The following is a 25,308-nucleotide window of genomic DNA, read 5'->3' as shown; positions in this document are numbered from 1 at the left end:
TTTTTTAAATTTTTTTTTGTGTGAAGCATTTTACACAGGCTCCCACACTTAGTTCTCATGAACAAGTAAAATAGTATGACCACTTCCTGTTTACAGATAAGAAATTGGGTTAAATGAATCATACAGTATCATGCATTGGTTATAGCAAATACCCTCTTCCAATAACATAAGATGACTCTACACATGGACATCACTAGATGGTGAATACCAAAATCAAATTGATTATATTCTCTGAAGTCAAAGATGGAGAAGCTCTATACAGTCAACAAAAACAAGACCAGGAGCTAACTGTGGCTCAGGTCAGGAAGAAATTTTTATTGCAAAATTCAGACTTAAAGAAAGTAGGGAGAACTACTAGACCATTCAGTTATGACCTAAATCAAATCCCGTATGATTGTACAGTGGAAGTGATAAATAGATTCAAGGCATTAAACCTGATAGAGTGTCTGAAGAACTATGGATGGAGTTTCGTGACATTGTACAGCAGGCTATGATCAAAACCATAGGAAGGAAGGAAAAGAAATGCAAAAAGGCAAAATGATTGTCCAAGGAGCTCTTACAAATAGCTGAGAAAAGAAGAGAAGCAAGAGGCAAAGGAGAAAAGGAAAGCTATATCCATCTGAATTCAGAATTCCAAAGAATAACAAGGAGAGATAAGAAAGCCTTCCTAAATGATCAGTGAAAATAAATAGAGGAAAATAGTAGAATGGGAAAGATTAGAGATCTCTTCATGAAAATTAGAGATGCCAAGAGAATATTTCATGCAAAGATGGGCACAATAAAAGAACAGAAGCAGAAGATAATAAGAAGAGGTGGCAAGAATACACAGAAGAACTATACAAAAAGATCTTCAAGACCCAGATAACCATGATGGTGTGATCACTCTCCTAGAGCCAGACATTCTGAAGTGTGAGGTTAAGTAGGCCTTAGGAAGCATCACTATGAACAAAGCTAGTGGAGGTGATGGTATTCCAGGTGAGCTATTTCAAATCCTGAAAGATGATGCTGTGAAAGTGCTGCACTCAATATGCCAGCAAATTTGGAAAACTCAGCAGTGGCCACAGGACTGGAAGCAGTCAGCTTTCATTCCAATCCCAAAGAAAGGCAATGCCAAAGAATGTTCATCAGCTCAGTTCAGTTGCTCAGTCGTGTCTGACTCTTTGCGACCCTAGCACGCCAGGCCTCCCTGTCCATCACCAACTCCCGTAGTTTACTCAAACCCATGTCCATCAAGTCGGTGATGCCATCCAGCCATCTCATTCTGTCATTCCCTTCTCCTCCTGGCCCCAATCCCTCCCAGCATCAGGGTCTTTTCCAGTGAGTCAACTCTTCACATGAGGTGGCCAAAGTACTGGAGTTTCAGATTCAGCATCAGTCCTTCCAGTGAACACCCAGGACTGAGCTCCTTTAGGATGGACTGGTTGTATCTCCTACAGTCCAAGGGACTCTCAAGAGTCTTCTCCAACACCACAGTTCAAAAGCATCAATTTTTTGACACTCAGCTTTCTTCACAGTCCAATTCTCACATCCATACATGACCACTGGAAAAACCATAGCCTTGACTAGACAGACCTTTGTTGGCAAAGTAATATCTCTGCTTTTTAATATATTATCTAGGTTGGTCATAACTTTCCTTCCAAGGAGTAAGCGTCTTTTAATTTCACGGCTGCAATCACCATCTGCAGTGATTTTGGAGCCCAAAAAAATAAAGTCTGACACTGTTTCCACTGTCTCCCCATCTATTTCCCATGAGGTGATGGGACCAGATGCCATGATCTTAGTTTTATGAATGTTGAGCTTTAAGCCAACTTTTTCACTCTCCTCTTTCACTTTCTTCAAGAGGCTTTTTAGTTCCTCTTCACTTTCTGCCATAAGGGTGGTGTCATCTGCATATCTGAGGTTATTGATATTTCTCCCGGCAATCTTGATTCCAGCTTGTGCTTCTTCCAGCCCAGCATTTCTCATGATATACTCTGCATATAAGTTAAGTAAGCAGGATGACAATATACAGCCTTGATGTACTACTTTTCCTGAAATATCAATAACCTCAGATATGCAGATGACACCACACTTATGGTAGAAAGTGAAGAAGAACTAAAGAGCCTATTGATGAAAGTTAAAGAGGAGAATGAAAAAGCTGGCTTAAAACTCAACATTCAAAAGACTAAAATCATGGTATCCAATCCCATCACTTCATGGCAAATAGATAGGGAAACAATGAAAACAGTGACAAACTTTAATTTCTTGGGCTCCAAAATCACTGCAGATGGTGACTGCAGCCATGAAATTAAAAGACGCTTGCCCCTTGGAAGAAAAGCTATGACCAACCTAGACAGCAATATTTTTTTTTTCAACATTTTTTTGAGGTAATTTTTTAAAATTAATTTATTTTTCATTGAAGGATAATTGCTTTACAGAATTTTTCTGTTTTCTGTCAAACCTTATATTAAAAGTAGAGACATTATTTTTCTGACAAACGTCTGTCTAGTCAAAGCAATGGTTTTTCCAGCAGTCATGTATGGATATGACAGTTGAACCATGAAGAAAGCTGAGTGCCAAAGAATTGATGCTTTTGAACTGTGGTGTTGAAGACTCTTGAGAGTCCCTTGGACTGCAAGGAGATCCAACCAGTCCATCCTAAAGGAGCTCAGTCCCGGGTGTTCAATGGAAGGACTGATGCTGAAGCTGAAACTCCAATACTTGGCCACCTGATATGAAGAGCTGACTCATTGGTAAAGACCCCAGTGCTGGGAAAGATTGAAGGCAGGAGGAGAAGGGACAACAGAGGATGAGATTGTTGGATGGCATCACCGACTCAGCGGACATGAGTTTGAGCAAGCTCCAGGAGTTGGTGATGGACAGCAAAGCCTGGTGTGCAAAGAGTCAAATGCAACTGAGCCCTTAACTGAAAAAACTGACAGTGTCATACTGGTAGAAAAGACAAACTCTATTTTTTTATACTTGAATCAATAAATATTTGTTTCTTTTATTTAGAGAAGGGTGTTATAAAATTTTTTAATGGTTCTCAAAAATCAGTCTTTACTCATGATGATGTACACTATAGTTTTTCAGAAATATTGAGAAAACCAATCTTTGTATAAGAATTGTTTTAAACTAGATGTGATATTTTTCATTAATATATTACTACTGAATTTTTTTTCCAAGAGTCTGAAAAGAATGATAATTGTTAGGGTTCTATTGTAAAGCATACTGAACAAAAAGCATAATCACTTAAGTAATGGAAGAGGGAATTTTTCAGTGTACAATAGCATTCTAAAGTTGATATCATAAAAGAGTTTTTTAGACCAAATGTAGACACTGACAACTTCCTTATTAAATAATTTCTTTAAACTGAAAGGTTTTGGAGAAATGTTCTGAAAAGTCCCTCAGAAGTCATCTAATTTTTCCATACTTGACTTTTGGGAGTTGTAATTTGCTGTAAATTGCCATGTTGTCTTTGAGCCGTTTTCATACACCTTATTTGCTGTCTTTCCCTGTAACTCTCTCAGTGGCTCTTCCTTAACAATTGTCTGCTGTCCTAGATCTCACACAAGCTCAACAGCTCCCCAGGTCATCTTGAATCACTATGCAATGCTTATGATGATTTCCTTTTGTTGCTTTATAAATGAAGGAACAATGAAATTGTAAAAAAAAATTCTTTGTAAAAAATACATTTCTTTCTTTGTGGTGGTCCAAATTCCACTGGATATTACTCAGTTTTGTCATTAACTTGTTTCATACTGTACTATGTAATATTTTATTCATATAATTCTCAAGAGTGCACTTACTTTTCATATTTTCTCTATTCCTTTAGGCAAATCCTCCCAGTTTTTATTTTTCTTCTGTTTCCAAGGCTCTGCTTTCATTTTCACATTTCATTAGTAGTTAATTTAAAAATGCAATTAGAAAGAATTCCTTTGAGGATAGCAGGCAAAAATTGGCTTCTTTCTGCTCAATTCTTGTTAAAGAGCATGGGAAGATTCTTTTCAACTAAGAATGTTTAGAACAGAGGCCAATTTCTAAAAAAAGAATCCCTAGCAAATTATTGCTATTTTGGCATTAGTATAGTATGTGTATGGACCATTAAATAAATCTTGACCCCTACATTTGTCTTTTAGGTGTATTTAGCTGTAATTAAGCCAGTTGAAAGGTAAGCTTTTGATCCCTGGTTTCTTTAAAAGTAAAAATAGCACCGTATGTTTCAGGTTCTCTTTAACAAAATATCAGGTTTTTTTGCTCTGTGTTTAATCCTCAGCTTTGAATAGTGTGCATGAAACATGACTCTTGAGTTAAGAGAGTTCAAAGAATCCAGGAATGTTTTGTAAAATTATCCAGGAGACTTTCTTAAAATACCCCAAAATGCACCAGGGTCATTTGCACAACTTCAGAATGTCTGTAGGATATGCCAATGTATCAAGGTATGGCAGCTTCTAATTACTGACTTTTTGATGTCATAAGAGCAAATTATTCTGGGGAAAATGAAGTAGAAAATTGTAAAAGCATGGAGGTCTTTATAAGCATGTAAAAGAATATCCCAGGGAAGCTGCTGTTGACCTTATTAATAATAAAAGGGGAGCTTAAAGTCAGAAGGATCTTGACTCTTAGCAGCTGATTAGTTGTTCTGTCAAGATGGCACATAGTCATTGTTAGCCAAAATTCTCTAGTTGATGATTCTGTGTTGAAAATTTCTCCATATTTTTTTGAGAGATTTGTTTTATTTTATTTGTTTATTTTTGCTGTGCTGGGTCTCTGTTGCTGTGTCAGCTACTCTCTAGTTGTGGTGCGAGGGCTTCTCATTGCAGTGGCCTCTCTTGTTGTGGAGCCCAGGTTCTAGGGCACACAGGCTTCAGTAGTTGCTGCTCATGGGCTCAGTAGTTGTGGTGCACAGGCTTAGTTGCTCCATGGCATGTGGGATCCTCCCAGATCAGGGACCGATCACCTGTCTCCTGCATTGGCAGGCAGACTCTCCAACACTGAGCCACCATGGGAGCAAATGTTCTCTGTACGAGTGGCCTGGGATTGTGTAAGGAAAATTGAGAGGTCCAAGAAAGTCCTAGCCATTAACAGGTGCCAGAGAGCATAACTGTACTCCAGAGAGGAAGAAAGATTCAGAGATTATTTTGTATGATGATGCTCCCAACTCCAACATTGATTTGATACATTGATTCAACATTGTGGACTACATATTAAAGATTTGTAGGAGTGACTGAGTGTGTACTCTGGTGTAGACTTGGTTGCATTCAAACACTAGCTCAGCTACTTAGCATATCATCTTTGTTCCAGTTTTCATATCTGTAAAATGGGGTCATAAGAGTATCTGTTTTGTAGTTAGCTATGAACAGTAATGGGTAAGAACCTGGGCAGACTTTGGGAGATGGTGAGGGGCAGGGAGGCTTGGCGTGCTGCAGTCCATGGGGTCACAAAGAGTCTGACATGACTGGGCAAGTGAGCAGCAATAACGTGAACAGTACAGCATGCACTGATGCAAAACACTTAAAGTAGACTGGTGCAAAGGTACTTAATAATTTTTAGTTTAACTATTACACTGAAATATAAAGTTCTAAAATATGATTCATTACTGCAGTTTCAATTTATTTCCCCCTGAACATTTTTCTGTGTTGATTGGGAACAATTAGTGTTCTTTGACTTGAAACCTTATATGCTTGAATTTCAACATCAGAAGAGTGAGCGTAGAACATGCCATAGAATTATGCAGGGAGCTTAACATCCCCTGGAGACATTGATAAGATCTTTTGCTGGTAGGATCTGACAGGGTCATAGAGGAGGGCTTTGGATCAGTAGAGAAAAGACCTGAGTTCTAGTTCTAACTCTGTCAATGAGTATTTGACTTAGGATAAATAATAAAATTTAATGTGACAATCATTATGGCCATGACAAGCTATATAGCCTCTCATTCTAAAACTTCTGTGCAAACACATAGAAGTATTTATACTACAGTCCAGTAGTAACTGTATTAGACTATCATAAATATAATTTTCTTTTTTTTTCTTTTATGGGTATGCATTTTCTCCAAAAAATATATTTAATTATTACATTTTTTTCAAATTTTGTTTTAACTTTAAGTATAGTTGATTTACAATATTATAGTTTCAGTTATATAACAGTACTTAAGTATTTTTCCAGATTATACTCCATTTAAAATTATTGTAGAATATTGGCTATATTTTCTGTGCTGTATCATATCCATTTTTTAAATTTTATTTTATTTTTTAATGTTTTATTAGATCATAACTGCTTTACAATGCTGTGGTGGTTTCTGCTATACATCAGTGAAAATCAGTCATAATTATATTATGTCTCCTCCCTCACCTCCCTGCCTATCCATTTTATACAGAGTAGTTTGTATCTCTCAACTCCCTACCCCTGTTCTGCCTCTCTCTACCCCTTCCACAGATAGTAATCACCAGTCTGTTCTCTATACCTGTAAGTTTGTTTCTGTTTTGCCATATTCATTCATTTGTTTTATTTAGAAAATCTAAGCTCCATTTTAATTTTTCTTTTGTTGGAGTATAGTTACTGAACAATATCATATAAGTTGTTGCTGTTTAGTTACTAAGTAGTGTCTAATTCTTTTGCCATCCCATGGATGGCAGCCCACCAGGCTTGTCTGTCCATGGGATTTCCCAGGCAAGAATCCTGGAGTGGGTTGCCATTTCCTTCTTCAGGGGGTCTTCCTGACCCAGGAATGAACCCAGGTCTCCTGCACTGCAGGCAGATTCTTCACCACTGAGCCACATGGGAAATCCATTATATAAGTTACAGGTACAATACAGTGATCTGCAATTTTTAAAAGTGAGACTTGGACTATAAAGAAAGCTGAGCACTGAAGAATTGATGCTTTTGAACTGTTGTGTTGGAGAAGACTCTTGAGAATCCCTTGGACTGCAAGGAGATCCAACGAATGCATCCTAAAGGAAATCAGTTCTGAATGTTCATTGGAAGGACTGATGTGGAAGCTGAAACTCTAATACTTTGGCCACCTAATGTGAAGAGCTGACTCACTTGAAAAGACCCTGATGCTGGGAAAGATTGAGGGCGGGAGGAGAAGGGGACAACAGAGGATGAGATGGTTGGATGGCATCACCAACTCAATGGACATGAGTTTGAGTAAACTCCGGGAGTTGGTGATGGACAGGGAGGTCTGGCGTGCTACAGTTCACGGGGTCACAGAGTCAGACATGACTGAGAGACTGAGCTGAACTGAAACTCCATTTATAGTTATAAAATATTGGTTATATTCCCCATGTTGTACAGTATATCCTTGTCATTAGCTTTTCTTTTTTCGAGTCCACATATGAATGATAACGTACAGTATTTGTCTTTCTCTAACTTATTTGTCTATGCATAATGCCTTCTAGGTGCATCCATGTAGTTGCGAATGATAGAATTTTATTCTTTTTTTTAATGACTAACAGTCCATTCTATGTATATATGACATCTTTATCCACTAATCTGTTAATAGACACTTATGTTGCTTTCACATTTTGACTATTGTAAATAATGCTGCTATGAACATTGGGGTGCATGTATCTTTTTGAATTTGTGTTATTTTCTTTGGATTTACATCCAGGAGTGGAATTTCTGGATCATATGGTAGTTCTAGTTTTGGTTTTTTGATGCGAATCTCAAATACTCTCTTCCACAGTGGCTACACCAATTTATATTTCTACTAACAGTCTACTAGGATTCTCTTTTCCTACATCCTTGCCAGCTTTTGTTACTTGTGGACTTTGTTTTGACAGCCATTCTGACAGGTATAAGGTGACATCTCGTGGTTTTGATTTGCATTTCTCTGATGATTAGTGACGTACAGCATTTTTTTCATGTGCTTATTGACCATCTGTGTGTCTTCTCTAGAAAAAAATCTACTCCAACCCTCTGCCCATTTTCTAATCAAGCTGTTGTTTTCTTGATATTGGGTTGTATGAGCTGTTTATATATTTTGGATATTGGGCATATTATTTGCAAATAATCTCTCTTTCAGTAGGTTTCAGGAAACCAGCTAGAAGCCTGGGCAGTTTCAGTCTGTCTTCTCTGCCATGTTTTGGGAATAAACAAGTGTGTGCATCCTCTTCACACACAGAGTCTAGGTTTTTATTACAGTCCGTCTATCGGCCCCACTGGTTTTCAAACCAGCTAAGGGGACATGTCCTCCGAGTGCTGGACCCCAGAGCTGGGGCACCCAACACATGGCTGGAACCACTCACTCCCTGGGTGGAATCTGTGAGTCCTGTATTCCCTCTCCTCTCCTGTGTCCTCTCCCAGAGGTACAGGTCCTGACCTGTTTGTTTCCCTTCCCTTCCTACCCAATTCACCTTGGATTTTTCACACAGTTTTTGTTGTAGAAACCTCTTTCATCCAGTCTCCAGTCAGTTTTCAGTGAGAACTGCTCCACATGTAGATGTGTTTTTGATGTGTTCATGGAAGCAGATGAGCTCTGTGTCCTGCTCTGCCATCTTGACCACCTTCATCCACATATAAAATTTTTAATGCTGATAGTGTTTAAGTTTTCAAAGTTCTTTTAAAAACATTTTTATAGTAACCACCTTAAACAATTACATTAGTTTATGTATGGCAACTCTACTGTTAAAAATCTTTACCCTTAAAAATTCTCCATCGCCTTTCGCCGCTGCAGCAGCGGCCATGAGTATGCTCAGGCTTCAGAGGAGGCTTGCTTCCCGTGTCCTTCACTGTGGCAAAAAGAAGGTCTGGTTGGACCCCAGTGAGACTAATGAACTCTCCAATCCCAACTCCCGCCAGCAGAACCGGAAGCTGATCAAAGATGGGCTGATCATCCAGAAGCCTGTGGCTGTCCTTTCCCCGGGCTCGATGCTGCAAAAATACCTTGGCTCGGCGGAAGGGCAGGCATATGGGTATAGGTAAGCGAAAGGGTACTGCCGGTGCTCGAATGCCCGAGAAGGTAACCTGGGTGAGGAGGATGAGAGTTCTGCGCCGGCTGCTCGGGGGAAACCGTGAATCTGAGAAGACTGACCACCACATGTATCTCAGCCTGTACCTGAAGGTGAAGGGTAATGTGTTCAAAAACAAGCGGATTCTCATGGAACATACCCACACGCTGAAGGCAGACAAGGTTCGCAAGAAGCTTCTGGCGGACCAGGCTGAGGCCCGCAGGTCTAAGACCAAGGAAGCCGGCAAGCACCCTGAGGAGCGGCTCCAGGCCAAGAAGGAGGAAATCATCAAGACTGTCCAAGGAGGAAGAGACCAAGAAATAAAGTTCCCCGCCTCTTCTCTGTACATAGTGGCCTCAACAATTGCATAGATCACTCATTCAATAAAAAACAAGACTTTATCTGCCTTAAAAAAAAAAAAAAAAAAGTTCCCCATCGTCATTTAGTTTTTAAGTAGAAGTAATCATTTTGCATCAATTCATTTGTTCAATGCCATAGTTTTATATACTTTCCCTCTGTCCCCTCTTCTTCACATTTACTCAATGTTGAATGCATATTATGAGTTGAAAATTATGATGTTATACATATTATTTTATTAAATACTTTCAATTTTCACAACGATGTCTAACCTTCACAAGAATGTAAGAAGGAAACAAATTATCAAAGGTAATTTTAAAATGAGAAATATGAGGACATCATATGAATTTTAAATAAGCTAAGTTTGTGAACATGAAATGAACTTTGCATTTATGCAAGGGAAGAAGAAGACAATATTTTTACAGAAAGAAAAGCAGGGACTAAGAATCCCTTACACTCATAAATTCTAGTCACATTGCTCTCGCTACAATTTTTAAGTTTAGTGCAAGAGTCCGTTAAATGTTGCTGACAAGACCTGGTTAAAAACTGACACAGGCCATAGATGTTTAATGGCTGGCACTTACACTGCTCTTAATTTTGTTTCTCTGTGAAGAATGTATGAGGAAGAAAGCCTTATTGAGTGAAATCTAGGCCAAGCAAACATATGGTGGTGGGATTTCTTTTAGATGAAGTAATTTAAAACTGAGATTCTCAGAGAAGAATTTTTTTTTCCCCTGAAGACTTTTATAACAGTATCCTTAAAATCTGGTCATGACAAACTGGAGAAAATGATCCTTTTAAAACCTGAAAATATGCTCAATTCACTTCTCTGAAATCAGTCCTGGGAAAATATCCATATCATTTTGGAATAGCAAACAGATTTGTCTGGTGGAATTTTGCCAGAAAAGAAGTAATGTAGACAAGTTATGCTTTATTGTGGAAACATGAAGCATCCCTCTCTGCTAATGATTCATGAACAGGAAGATGAGGCATCCTTACAGCTATTACCTCCTCTCTTAAGCTGAAATACCATGCTGTTCACATCATTGTATACATGTTCACATTGGTTTAAATGTGTTGTCACTGTATATTATTATACACAATCATTAGACTCCTATTTGAAACAAAACAAAACAAAACAAAATACCATTACATCACAAAGCACCAAGTCTGTTAACTATTAATTCAACCTAGCTGAACTTCCACATTAATATTACCTTGGTAATGTTACTAAGATAAATTTTATTTAAACAAAGCAAGCATTTGCAAGACTTGCTTAATTCTCTGCCACTTAATAGCTAGATGTTATTTTTACAATGGATAGCATTAATAATAACAATTATCATACAATTGCCCCTTATAGGAAAATAATCACTGTGTTCGTCGTATGGTATTAAATAAGGCACTTTGCTTCTATCATCTCATTTAATCTTTCAAACATTTCCAGAATGCTATTATACATATGAAGAAATTGCAGCACAGAGAGTTTAAGCATGTGGCCAAAGTCACACAACTAAGAATTGACAGAGCTGTGATCCAAGCACAGGGAAGCTTTAGTACAGGTTAAAGCAATAGGAGAAGGCTTGTCGGAGGAAGCATCTGTTAAACCATTTTAAAAGCTAGTCATGATTCGATGAGGAGAATACATTTCTGATGTGCGGAATAATATGGCCACTAAATGGGGCCACTAAGGCAGAAAATGTGTGGGAAATACGTGTGTATGAACAAACTTGAGAGATGGATGGTAAAGAATACAGAGAAAAATCCTACACCACTGAAACAATACAATGATTGTCTCTGTAAGAAAAAAGTTAATTAGTATCAGGCTAATATAATTACTTGGAAAAAATATCGCTCAAGTTTTGAGGGGAAAAATCTTTGAAGAAGATTACCTATATTTCATGTATGAGGACAACTGACAGATATTTGTAGAAATTTGTGAAATGAGAAAGAATGTCACTCTCATAGTCACCCTGGAGAAAAAAAAAAAAAAGAGAATCCCTGAAAAAATTTGCTAACTGAGGGAACAAAGCTCTCAAGATTGGGACGGGTGTGCTTAGTAGAAAGAAATCAGGGATGAGAGCAGTGAAACTTAAAGCTGTTGTATAAAAGTTTTTAATATTATTTAAAATATTGCAGATGTCAAATAGTTCATAAAAGTAAAGATAAATAGTGTAAAGTAGTAATAAAATCCGAGATAAGTTCTTGAATCATTCCAAGAAAACAACAAAAAAGAGATATTAAGGAGATGATTAGGGATCAAATAAAGTTTTATTTCAAAATGAGGCAGTGAGTAGTTATGCTTCCTTCTGAATAAAATTAGAAAAATACATGTTCATATTTTAAAATATGAAGATTATTATTAATAGAGTTAAAAAGAAGATATATAACAGCTAACATTAAAAAACAGCATGAGTTCAACAACCATGTATAATACATGAAGATAAAAATAAAAAAGAAGCATAAAAATTGCTGAGGAAATAGAAAATAAAATCACAAGTAAGTTAACTTATACAGCTTTACAATAAATATGATTGAGTGTAGATTCTTATTAAGATAAGTGTTATACAATAATTCAATGATATGCTGTCATGAAACAAAAATGAAATGTCTCCCTAAAAGAAAATTAAAATGAATATTGTAAGTATTACCTAGTCACTGAAAGCAGAAGGAAATCAAGGGCAGCAATAATAATAACAGAACTTATAATGATTCAGGGGAAAGGGATTAAAAACATCAAGAGAATTACATATATTTGAAAAGGTCCAATCTACAATAAAGATTCATACTGTTTATGGGTTTCTCAAGACAAGAATACTGAAGTGGTTTGCCATTCCCTTCTCCAGTGGACCACATTCTGTAGACGTCTCCACCATGACCCGTCCGTCTTGGGTGGCCCCACACAGCATGGCTTAGTTTCATTGAGTTAGACATGACTGTGGTCCTGTGATCAGATTGGCTAGTTTTCTGTGATTGTGGTTTCAGCCTGTCTGCCCTCTGATGCCCTCTGGCAACACCTACCGTCTTAATAGGTTTCTCTTACCTTGGACGTGGGGTATCTCTTCACAGCTGCTCCAGCAAAGCGCAGCCGCTGCTCCTTACCTTGGACGTGGGGTATCTCCTCAGGGCCGCCCCTCCTGACCTTGAACACGGAGTATCTCCTCTCGGCTCTCCCGCGCACGCACAGGCGCCGCTCCTTGGACGTGGGGTTGCTCCTCTCGGCCACACTTCTGCACGGCCCTTCACAGCCACCGTGCTTTTCAAGCTGGTTTTAGAAAAGGCAGAGGAACCAGAGATCAAATTGCCAACATTAGCTGGATCATTGAAAAAGCAAGAGAGTTCCAGAAAAACATTTATTTCTGCTTTATTGACTATGCCAAAGCTTTTGACTGTGTGGATCACAGTAAACTGTGAAAAATTCTGAAAGAGATGGGAGTATCAGACCACCTGACCTGCCTCTTGAGAAACCTGTATGCAGGTCAGGAAGCAACAGTTAGAACAGGACATGGACCAACAGACTGGTTCCAAATAGGAAAAGGAGTACGTCAAGGCTGTATACTGTCACCCTGCTTATTTGACTTATATGCAGAGTACATCATGAGAAACGCTGGGCTGGAAGAAGCACAAGCTGGAATCAAGATTGCTGGGAGAAATATCAATAACCTTAGATATGCAGATGACACCACCCTTATGGCAGAAAGTGAAGAGGAACTAAAAAGCTTCTTGATGAAAGTGAAAGAGGAGAGTGAAAAAGTTGGTTTAAAGCTCAATATTCAGAAAACTGAGATCATGGCATCTGGTCCCATCACTTCATGGCAGATAGATGGGAAACAGTGGAAACAGTGTCAGACTTAATTTTTTTGGGCTCCAAAATCACTGCAGATGGTGAGTGCAGCCATGAAATTAAAAGACGCTTACTCCTTGTAAGGAAAGTTATGACCAACCTAGATAGCATATTAAAAAGCAGAGACATTACTTTGCCAACAAGGTTTGGTCTAGTCAAGGCTATGGTTTTCCCAGTGGTCATGTATGGATGTGAGAGTTGGACTGTGAAGAAAGCTAGTGAGGAAGAATTGATGCTTTTGAGCTGTGGTGTTGGAGAAGACTCTTGAGAGTCCCCTGGACTGCAAGGAGATCCAACCAGCCCATCCTAAAGGAGATCAGTGCTGGGTGTTCATTGGAAGGACTGATGTTGAAGCTGAAACTCCAATACTTTGGCCACCTCGTGCGAAGAGCTGACTCATTGGAAGAGACCCTGATGCTAAGAGGGGTTGGGGACAGGAGAAGAAGGGGACGACAGAGGATGAGATGGTTGGATGGCATCACTGAGTCAATAGACATGGGTTTGAGTAAATTCTGGGAGTTGGTGACGGACAGGGAGACCTGACGTGCTGCGATTCATGGGGTCGCAAAGAGTTGGACATGACTGAACGACTGAACTGACTGACTGACAATAAAGATATACTGATCACAGACATTAACATTTCAGACTACATAGTTTCAAAATGTGTGAAGCAAAAACTATTAAAAGTACAAAAAATAAAAGGGAAGAAGTTACAGGCAAATAAAGTAGGAGGTTTTTCCCTCTGAGTCTTTTTCAGGTCAAGTAGACAAAAAATATGTATATATTTACACATATGTGGTACCACCCTCGTGGCTCAGCAGTGAAGAATCTGCCTGCCACTGCAGGGGCTAAAGGAGAGGTGGTTTTGATCCCTTGTCCAGGATGATTTGCCAGAAGAAAATAGCAACCCGCTCTAATTTTCTTGCCTGGGAACTCCCTTGAACAGAGGAGCCTGATGGTCTACAGTCCTGGCGTTGCAAAGAGTCAGATGCTGCTTAGTGACTAAACAACAACACATGTATACTCACCTAGAACCAGTCATCCTGGAGTGTGAAGCCAAGTGGGCCTTAGGAAACATTACTATGACCAAAGGTAGTAGAGGTGATAGAATTCCAGCTAAGCTATTTCAAATCCTAAAACATGATGCTGTTAAAGTACTGCACTCAGTATATCAGCAAATTTGGAAAACTCAGCAGTGGCCACAGGACTGGAAAAGGTCAGTTTTCATCCCAATCCTGAAGAATGGCAAAACAAAGAAAGTTCAAACTATCATACAGTTGCGCTCATTTCCTTTAAACTAGGCTTCAGCAGTGCATGAACCAAGAAATTCCAGATATACAAGCTGGATTTAGAAAAGACAGAAGAACCAGAGATCATATTGCCAACATTTGTTGGATCACAGAGAAAGCTAGGGAGTTGCAGACAAACATCTACTTTTGCTTCATTGACTACACTTAAGCCTTTGACTGTGTGGATCACAGCAAACTGGAGAATTCTTCAAGAGATGGGAATACCAGATCACCCTACCTGTCTCCTGAGAAATATGTATGCAGGTCAGGGGGCAACAGTTAGAACTGGACATGGAATGATGGACTGGTTCCAAATTGGAAAAGGAGTACATCAAGGCTGTATATTGTTACTCTGCTTATTTAACTTCTATGCAGAGTACATCGTGTAAAGTGCTAGGCTGGATGACTCACAAGCTGGAATCAAGATTACAGGGAGAAATATCAACTATCTCAGATATGCAGATGATGCCTCTAATGGCAGAAAGTGAAGAAAAACTAAAGAGCCTCTTAATGAGAGTGAAAGAGGAGAGTGAAAAAGCTGGCTTAAAACTCAGCATTCAAAAAACTAAGATCATGGCATCTGGTCCCATCACTTCATGGCAAATAAATGGAGAAAAGTGGAAACACTGTCAGATTTTATTTTCTTGGGCTCCAACATCACTGTGGACAGTGACTGCAGTCATGAAATTAAAAGACATTTTCTCCTTGGAAGGAAAATTATGACAGTCCTAGACAGCATGTTAAAAAGCAAAGACATAGTTTTGCTAACAAAGTTTTGTATGGTCAAAGCTATGGCTTTTCCAGCAGTCATGTATGGATGTGAGAATTGGACCATAAAGAAAGTTGAGCACCGAAGAACTGATGCTTTCAAACTGTGGTATGGGAGGAGACTCTTGAGAGTCCCTTGGACCTCAAGGAGATCAAACCATTCAATCCTAAAGGGAATCGACCCTGAATATTCATTGGAAGGACTGATGCTGAAGCTGAAGCTCTAATACTTTGGTCACCTGATGTGAAGAGATAACTTATTGGATAAGACCCTCGTGCTGGGAAAGACTGAGGGCAGGAGGAGAAGGGGTGACAGAGGATGAGATGATTGGATGGCATCACCGACTCGATGGACATGAGTGTGAGCAAACTCTGGGAGACAGTGAAGGACAGGGAAGGCTGGTGTGCTGCAATTCATGGGGTCCCAAAGAGTCGGACATGACTGAGTGACTAAACTACATTGACAATGTAATATATACATTATAATTCTGTTTTATATGGGCTTTTGTCCTTGTCCAATATTTTTACATGCATTACATAAAACTATCTTTAAATATGTGAAAGACCAGTAAACAGAGATCCACTGGTTATTACTAAGATCCATGCTCCTGAAAGAGTAGAAGAGATAAGGTGGACTAGAGACAAATATAGAAAGTGTACCTATTTTCTAGTTTCAAAGGCTCTCAGTTGTCATTTCTAGTGAATCTAAGGGCAGTACAAACCAAAGGGACCTGGACATGAAGTAATTCACCTCTGTAATCTAAAACTTTTGGATGCTATCCTGGGTGTTGAGTGAGGACTATTATTGATATTTACTATAGCAAAAGAAATATACTTGTGTTCTTTTTTAATCTAATATTTCACCTATTTTCAGTTTCCATTCCTATTGGGGGTAAATTCTCTTTTCCAGTAAGTATTTTAACACCTGTTTCCCAAGATGTTTGGCTGTCAAATGCTGAACCAGTGCATTAATAAAAATATCGAGCACAGTCAGACCATAGACACAGAGGGCTCAGATTAAACTGTCTGACTAAGGAATCTAGAATAAGAAACATACTTGTCAGTACCAGCTGAATGTGATAGCTATACTATGAGATAAGCAGAAAAGGAACCAGAGCAGAATGATCAAAGCTTAAAAATGCCCTGGGTCCTATGTGAGAAGCAGCTAAATCCTAATATCACAATTATATTTTGTTCATTCTTTATAGTCACTTTATATATAACCACAGATAGTAAATTGTATATAATTCTTATTCAGAGTGTAGGTTCAGTGAAAACTAAAGCATTTTTGTTTTTAGGTGGTGAAATGAACAGGGAGGATCCTCCCTGACTAATAGGGAAGCAATTCTGCTGCCAAGAGTTTAGAAAATCTAGATTAATGGCATTCCTTAAAGAGCAATCTTAATGAAACCTTTTTGTTAAAAAGAGGTTTCCATTTTCTGCTTCATTTCATAAACAAAGACAATAAAGAAGTTTCCAAGATCAGTTATTTCATATTCAAGAAAAACTAAGCAGATAGCACTGTCTGTGGAGGAGCATAATCTCTCCTTATATATAGAACCTGGTTGCTTTTGGGGCTTGGCACTGAAGTGAGTGGAATCTGTGTCTGAAAGCTCGATTCACCCATCCTCCTTGACAATAGAGCTACCACACTGAGAATGTTCTAGAAAGGTATATTTTCTAAGGTCTTGACTAGAAACTCAGAGCAAAAGAAATCACAACAAAGTCTCAAAGTCCAAGTTTAGTATTTCTCACTCTGTCAAAAAGGAACTGGTTTCAGAAAAATTTTAGGAAATGTTAAAGCAAATGGTTCATTTGCTGTAAACTGAGATAGGCAGTGTATGCTTCTACATAGCTCTAGACTCTCATTACACAGTCATACTCTTGGAGAATTTCAAGTTTATAGCATTTAAGTAGGGTAATTTCTGTATTTGTAAAAGGTTGTTAGTTATTGTCATATGAAGGAAAGCATGGGAATTGGAATAAAACAATTGTTTTCCATTCTGAAAAAAACATGATTTTCCTGATAGACCAGGTAAAACTCATATAATACTTATCTGATGCCATTTAGTTTAAATATGGTCTACCTATACTGTATGTTAGTAAAGGAATGACAAGGAAGGTGTGCCTATAAATATAAATTGTGCACAATATAAATTGCAACTTAATATAAAATACTTGATTTTTTAAGAAAAGTGTGAAATTGAACTTATCAGTGCAATAAACTTTTATTTTAAAATCGTTAGCTCCAATTTGTCTCCGCAAGTGAAAGGAGAAAGCCATAAGTGAATTTGTAATTAAGAAGGTACATATTCAGAGATACCTTTTTCTTGAGTATGCATGCTTTACGACTTACAGAAAATGAAAAGTAATTGGCAGTATTTGTTTTTAGCTATTATACTGATGTTCTCTAGTTACTCTTTTCAAATTCCAAAATCAACTAAAAGAAAGCTTTGCATATTTATTGTGATTCTTTCAAAGTTATCAGTTATTTCTTATATTAATTTGTCTGTTATATTAAAAACATCTCAAATATAACTAGCTAAATCACACTTCCCTTAAGTTTAGTAAGCTGCATTTACACTGGCAAATCTCTCAACTACCATTTATTAAGTTTAATGTGGCCATCAGTAACTGTTCAATAGTGTAACCATTTTCTAATATGTTCTTTACAGCACACCATAATGTATAAAACCCAGAGGACTAAAGGAATTCATGGTGGAATAGCATGACATTGACTTGATAAGGCTCCCATTCATCTTCGATCATTTTTAGAACAATTTTAAACACTGGTGACTCTGTTTTAACAGTGTGGAATATGAGAAGTATTTTTTCACTCTAGTTAAATAATGTCTTGATATTGTAGATTCTTCTGAGAAACTGTTCACATCTGTGCCTGACTGTGTTTAATGTGTTCAGGAAATGTTGTGGGAAAAATGCCTTCCTTGTATTATTGCCTACAACTTACATATTTCAAGTTGACTGTTACATAGGACTTTCAAATATTTATTATTTTTTTCCTTTAAAGAAGAATGCTGAGATAGAAATGTTTTTAAGAATTTTCTTCATTTGGCTTCAAAAAAAGTCTGAGAAATTTTATTCTAATGTTTTAAAAACTCTATCATAAAGAAAATGATAAAGGAATAATTTCATTTTCAAAGAAAACCCTCGTATATTTGGGAAAATGTTAATAGGATATATATAACTTTATATGAAGAGCAGACAGTATGATGGTACTTCTCCAAATAATGCACATTATTTCCTTATTTCCTTGATCATTTTAATTAAAAAAAAGAACTAGAGTGCAGAATCAGGGTTTAATTCAGAGAGAAGAAATAAAAAACTTATCAGGAGTAAGGTAATTTGTAGACACTCCCTAAATGCTGTATAATAAAAATGAAACTTATATAGAATTTAATTTTGTGAAATATTTTAATTGATAGCTTTCTTTATTCCCTTTTCCTCTCTAACTCTGCAAAAACCTGAAAAGCAAATTATTACCAACTACAAAAAGTACTGCAGTCTAAGAAGGAACTGAGCAAACTGAGGGACACAGTAATTTTAATACCACATTTTAACAGGCTTGGAAGGCAAAGAGAATGAAAAAAAAACCAACCAAAAATGTAATTTTGGAAGAAATAGAAAAGCACAAATATTCTTTCTTTTTAAAAATATGTTATTAATAATACTTTATTAATGCTAACTTTTTAGTTTTCTGGATTTACTATGATTATATCAGATGTCAGCATTAAGGGAAGCTTCCTGAAGGGCGTATGGGAACTGCTCATTCTGTCTTAGCAATTCTTTTTTTTCTCTGTTACCAATAACCATCATTTCAACACTGGCCATAATGAGAAACAGTGCATAAGAGTCACATTAAGTGTGTGGGAAGCATAAATTTTCAAAGTCACAAGTTTTCCACAAAATATGGATTTTTTTCTAATATCAACAAATGTTTTAATATTCTATTTGTTTGTAATATTATAACAACATAATCCTTTAGTGCAAATATTTGAGTTGTTTTAGAATCGTAAACAGTTCCAACATAGATTTTGCCGACTTTTCTGATCATTTCTGTTGGATTCAATTGTAGGAAGAAAATTAGTAAGTTAAAAGGTATAAATACTTTGGAATTAAAAAAAAAATGTATCACTTGTCATATTGTTTGATGAAAATATGTAAACAGTATCCTGTCCCACAATCCACCATAGTGCGTAAGGTACCATTTCCCTAAACTCTTTGTTAGTTTGAAACATGAAAATTATTATTGCATTTAATACATTTTTATTGTTGGATATATTTTTGACTAGTTGTATTTCTTTTTATGAATTATATATTAACCACTGTTTCTTATTCTATTAGTGCATTTATCATTTTATATTGACTTATGATTGCTTACTTATAAAATATACTAAGGCTTATATCATTAATATTTTCAGTTTGTCTTTTACTTTCTATTCATGGTAATTTTTAAGGTACTGATGTTTCCAATTTTAATGTTAAATCTATAAAATTTGCTTTTAATGATCTCTGACATTATTTCATCTCAAAAGATCTTTTCCATTACCAATAATATATGTGTTCAATTATGTTTTCTTTCAGTTCTTTGATTTCTTTGTAAAGCTTTTTACTGTACACATGTTCTAGGAAATAACTGATGGACCAATGTATAAATCTCTGTCCTTTAGATTCTGAATCAGCCATACTCTTTAATTATCTCTCTCAATGACTAATTTGAGTCATCAAATTAGTGAAGGCTAAATTTATGTGGTTTACACTCCCAGAATTTGTATTAATATTAGCATATTAATGGAAGGCAATCTTAGCCACCTTTCAGAAGAAGAATATTAGCTGGTTTATAGAAATAAACTTAATAAAGAGGTATATAACAAATATTCACTTTACTATGCTTTATCATTAGTGCTAAGCAGCTCATGAGTCCTTGTACTCTTGGTTTCAGCAGATCTTTCTGAAATTCATCGTAGGGTTGGAACATGGGTGAGAGAGGAGATGGGGTGCACTCTGATGCACCAGAAGCCATAATTTTTGCTATTAACTCTCCTCAAGCTCAAGCTCATTTTAATTCTTGGACCTTCATTGACTTTTTTTTTTTTTTTTTAAATATCGTTCTGGCTTTTTATGGCGACTCTTATCTTCCATGTGTTTTTACTGCCACTGTCTTGGGTCTTTTTTCCCCTTTTCATATTGGTAGGGTGAGTTTTACAACTGTCTAAGAACAATTCATGATCTAGTATCAGCCATGCTCCAGTGGGGAAACAAGAATGACACTATGTATTTGAACAGAGAGAATTCTGTATGAATCATAAAATTGTTAGTTAAATAATTGAGAGGATGAAAAGGAGCTATAAGCGCTAATGGAGATAGCAGTTCCAAGAAATACCTACCACCCTTCTGGAAGAGGCTGGAATTACTGAAACTTAGAAACTTGGGAACCAGACCTTGGAAGCTAGCTGGTGCTAGTGTCTCTGAGGAGCAGAACGTGATGAAGCTTGTTCTGCAAGTTTTGGAAAAACTGAAACCTGGATTCAGTATTTTATATGGGTCAGAACTGCCCTTGCTGAGGTAAAAAAAAAAAAAAAAAAAGAATTGCTAGGACAATAGTTACAAAGCAAGAGGAAGGCAGAATGCCCACAGAAAGCAATCAGGAAGATGTGAGTATCTTCTCCCTCCGGCAGGCTCCCAGTTTCCTTCAGCGCCCCCCATTAGAGAAGTCTAACATGGATCCAAACTGTGAATATGTTATGTCAGGCACCCGGCCTGTCAGTCACAGTCTGACTCTTCGAGATCCCATGGACTGTAGGTAGCCCACCAGGCTCTGCTGTCCATGGGATTTCCCAGGCAAGAACACTGGAGTGGGTTGTCATTTCCTTCTCCAGGGGATCTTCCTGACCCAGGGATCAAACCTGGTCTCCTGCTTTGCAGGCCGATTCTTTACTGTCTGAGCCACCAGGAAAGCCAAACTAGCAAAGCAGAAATGTGGGTAACCCTCTCAGATTCAATATCAGAGAACACAGAGATGAAAAGGGTGGTTTGAAGCTGAAGGGTAATTAGTTAGTAATTAGCACAGGGGGTCTCACCTCTGCCTTGCAGGGTGTCTTCTTCATTCATTCTTTCCGACTTTTAGAGCTCTTAACACCTGTCACATTTCCATCCATATAACTTCAATTCCCTGCTTTGCATAAACCATCCTCACAGAGGTTTGCTCATTATTTGTAGTTACTTCTTGGTGATTTTTGTGTTAAAATATTTCCTAATCAGCTGTTTTACTGTATAGGAAAGCAAATTTTACCCCAGCATGGGAATGAAATGGGGTAACCTAGGTTGGCTGCTTTCTCAAGAGTTCTTTAGTGGATTACGAGGGGGATACAATTCATACAGAATAGCGTATTGAGTAATCCAGTAGGGCAGTGAGCAAAATAGTTGCTGGGAATCTCCTGGTGTTAATTATCTCCACAAAGTTTATGCTTCTGCACAAGTGAAAAGTGGATCAGGCAAGGTAAATACATTATTCTTTTACTGTGTAAGGGTGTTGATTCATTGTGTCTACTGAGTTCTAGCTAGAGAAAAAGACACAAGAGTATGAAAAGGTTGATACCCCTGGAGGAGCATGATGTGTAGGTAAGCAGAGTGGAAAAACTTGAAGCCCTGTTCAAAGAAAATCACCAAAGCCATTAGTAGCTGAACCCATAAACAGCAATAAAATGATAAACTGTAACAAAGCTGTAGCAATTATCATCTCAATTGACCCATATATTTCTCCAATCCATTCCACATACATCATTATAGCAAAATATCCAGATGTAATAATTACAGGAAATTTCCAAGTCCTTTGGCAAAAACTCCAGAAGACTTTGGCCCATTCAAAGTCTTACTGCATTAGCAGAAGTTGTAAATGGGCCATTCTGTAGTTAGGAGGCAAGACCTATTGGCTTTGATTCAGTTTTTAAGTGACTCTAAGGGAAATTTCTTACTGGGCTTAATTGCTATGAATTGCTATTTCTGTTTAACCAGAGCACATGATTTTGGTAATATACAATGCTTAAAGTATATAATCATTATCCAACTGTGAAGTGGAAACTGATACCCTTGCTTAACATGGCAATAAAATCTGTCACTTTTTCAGAAAATCGAGAATGTTTCAGTTTTATGAAAAAATGGAATTTTTGCAGATTATATGAAAATATTTTATTGCTCAGAAAGTAGCACCATATCACTTAATATTTTAAAATTATTTCAAATGTAAGAATTCAACTGTTAGTTAATTGACATGTAATTGTCATGTCAGAGTCTATAAATAACTAACTTGGGTCTGGATGCTTAGTTTCTTAGGTTTTGACACGCAGCTAAATAAAAGGAAATAGAAAGAAAACTCTGTGTGTGCGTGCTCAGTCATGTCCGACTCTTTGTGACCCCATGGACTATGGCCTCCCAGGCTCCTCCATCCATGGAATTTTCCAGGCAAGACTACTGGAATGGGTTGCCATTCCCTTTTCCAGAGGATCTTCCTTACCCAGGGATTGAACCCATGTTTCCTGTTGGCTGGTGGATTCTTTACCACTGAGCCACCAGGGAAGCCCAAAGCAAAAGTCAAGAAGTATTTTTTGACTTTGTATTGTTATTGTATTGATCTTTGAAATTTAACTCCTGTGTAGGTAAAACAGCTTTTTTTTTTTTTTTTTGCTTTGAGGAAGAATCTAAGAAACGGAGTTAAAATATGTATTTATTTTCATATTATAATCAACATGGTCAATAGCATTAATGAACCACTGAGAACATAGCACTAAAGCTAATCAACTTATAATGGGTAAAAATTTGAGATATTAGTAGTTATATATTAATGTAATGGCATGGGTTTCAGGATATTAATTGGAAAACACTAAGTGAAGCAGAAGGGATTTAATGAAGGTAATTGGTTACATATGTGACAAAAGAATTAAGACGCCATCGGATTGGCAAGGCAACTCAGATTTAACAGCTACAAGAAGCCACCATTCCTAGGCTGGAGGGACACAGAACAGAGGTAGTTTTATCAAAGCTCAGGGCACAGGGTTACCTGTGATAAAATGCAATCACAATAGACCTATCAGAGTTGGAGAGAGAGAAAAATTAATTGGGAATGCCGCCTGTGGCCCAGAGGAAGGAGTATGGCGGGCTGCCTCTCTGTTTCTTTCCTCTTTTCAAGTGACCTGCTGGTGCTTTCCTGAATCACAAGAAGCCAGAAGCCAAGAGACATGGAAATCTGGAAATGAAGCTGGCAGGACTCAGCTCCCCATACTCGTTTACCCACCTCACCCCGTGATACAGAGGCAGGCAAGGAAAGCAGCAGGAAAAGGTCTCAGTGCAAACAAAACCAGGAAGGACCAAGATTAGTAAGTAAATTGTAGAACTTATGAACGAAAGGCAAATGTTTCATGCATCCCTTATATATTAACTCTTTATTGGTACCCAGGGCTTCCTTGGTGGCTCAGACAGTAAAAAATCTGTCTGCAATGCGGAAGAGTCAGGTTTGATCCCTGGGTTGGGAAGATTCCCTGGAGAAGGAAATGGCAACCCACTCCAGCATTCTTGCCTGGAGAATCCCATGGACATAAGAGCCTGGTGGGCTACAGTCCATGGGGTTACAAAGTGTCAGACACGACCGGGTGATGGACATACACACATCATTGGTACTTGAATATTTAGAATACTGTAATAAAATTTCTAGGCTGTCTATTTTTTTTCCTACAGACTACGTAATTTTGGAAGGCGGTAAACGTAAATTTTACAAAATATGTAGAGAAAAAATAAATTGTATCTTCTGTAAAATTTTATAATACTCTGTGAACTTTTTAATGGAAATGTGATTTATTTTTTCTTGTTTGAAAGAGAAAAGTCTCCTAAAATAAGAGCACAGGGGAGGTCAAAGGACTGAGGATAGAACCATGCTTTTGGCACTGCATGAAAAAGAGGTCAGAGGTCCACCATAGAGTCCAGCAGGGTGATGCAACTCCATTTTGATCTGACTAGTGTCATAACCAGAAAGGGGAACCTGTAGAGTCACACCTCAGAATTGACAGAAAATGCTGGACAGCAAAGAAGTTGGAAACCAAAGTTAGAAATGAGTGCTGCAGTTCCACTGAAGAGAGACAGGCTTGCAGAGACTAAGTTGCCCTTCAAAGGCTCCGATTTCTTTCTGAAGCTCCCAATCTTGCTGACCTGGGGAAGTGAAACGTTATCAACCAGCCTCCAACTGAAACTTTATATCTGGAAATAAGGTTCTAATAGCAACCAGGTGGTCACTGTACGGTTCTCAGAGCCCTCTGTCCTGTTTATGGCTGACATCTGGTCTGGATAAATCACTCTATATTCTAGGATGAGTCAACAGAGGAAAAAAACACCTCAACAAACTGAGGGTATGGAAATACTTTTCAACATTAAAAAGGAATATAATTTAGAAGATGTGGAAAAAATATATACTTGGAAAAGATTTATTATAGGAAAAATTGAAATACATTTAAAAAACTTTCTGCATTGAGTTAGTAAAAACTTTTTAAGGAATCAGACTTTATGAAAAGAGTGAGGAAGTAGCCATTTAACATAAAAGGTGGAAGTTAAAAAGGAAGCTGGGGAGATGAGAAAACTTTGCAGTTTTTAGTGGGAAATTAAAAATAGAATTAAAATCTGCATTAAACACTAAAAAACAGAATAAATATGCAAGATTAAATCAACTATTAATAAACTTAATAAATGTCCTGGAATAGGATATGATAGAAGAAGGATAATGATAGGGAGATTATTCTGGACAGAAAAGACTTAATTTAGTATTGTATTTATGAATGAGAAAACAAAAGAAGTGCACAAAATAAATATGCACAATATGATAAGAGGAATACATTCTGAAATAAGGAGTACCTGAATGTGATTTAAAATTTTTCCTTATTTACCAGGAGAACTTAATGAAAAATACCTTAGACATATTGGTTAAATTTTTTATTTCAAAAATATTAAATAATTAGTCATGCACAAAAAAAATTTAGATGGAAGAATTTAGCTTTGATGTGTCTTTGTATCTCCAGTTCCTCTTATTGAACCTGCCCCGTTATCCCCATTTATAGATGGA

General features: G+C 37.4%; 1 pseudogene; it reads left to right on the top strand.

The window, feature by feature from the left end:
• The first annotated feature begins 8,664 nt into the window (after nucleotides 1-8,664).
• Nucleotides 8,665-9,278, top strand: LOC133071877 (large ribosomal subunit protein eL19-like; annotated as a pseudogene).
• Nucleotides 9,279-25,308: the final 16,030 nt, after the last annotated feature.

The sequence above is a fragment of the Dama dama genome, chromosome 17 (genome assembly GCF_033118175.1).
Source record: "Dama dama isolate Ldn47 chromosome 17, ASM3311817v1, whole genome shotgun sequence".
NCBI lineage: Eukaryota > Metazoa > Chordata > Mammalia > Artiodactyla > Cervidae > Dama > Dama dama.
Note: the sequence above shows the minus strand (reverse complement) of the source record. Positions and strands in the feature narration are given on the sequence as shown.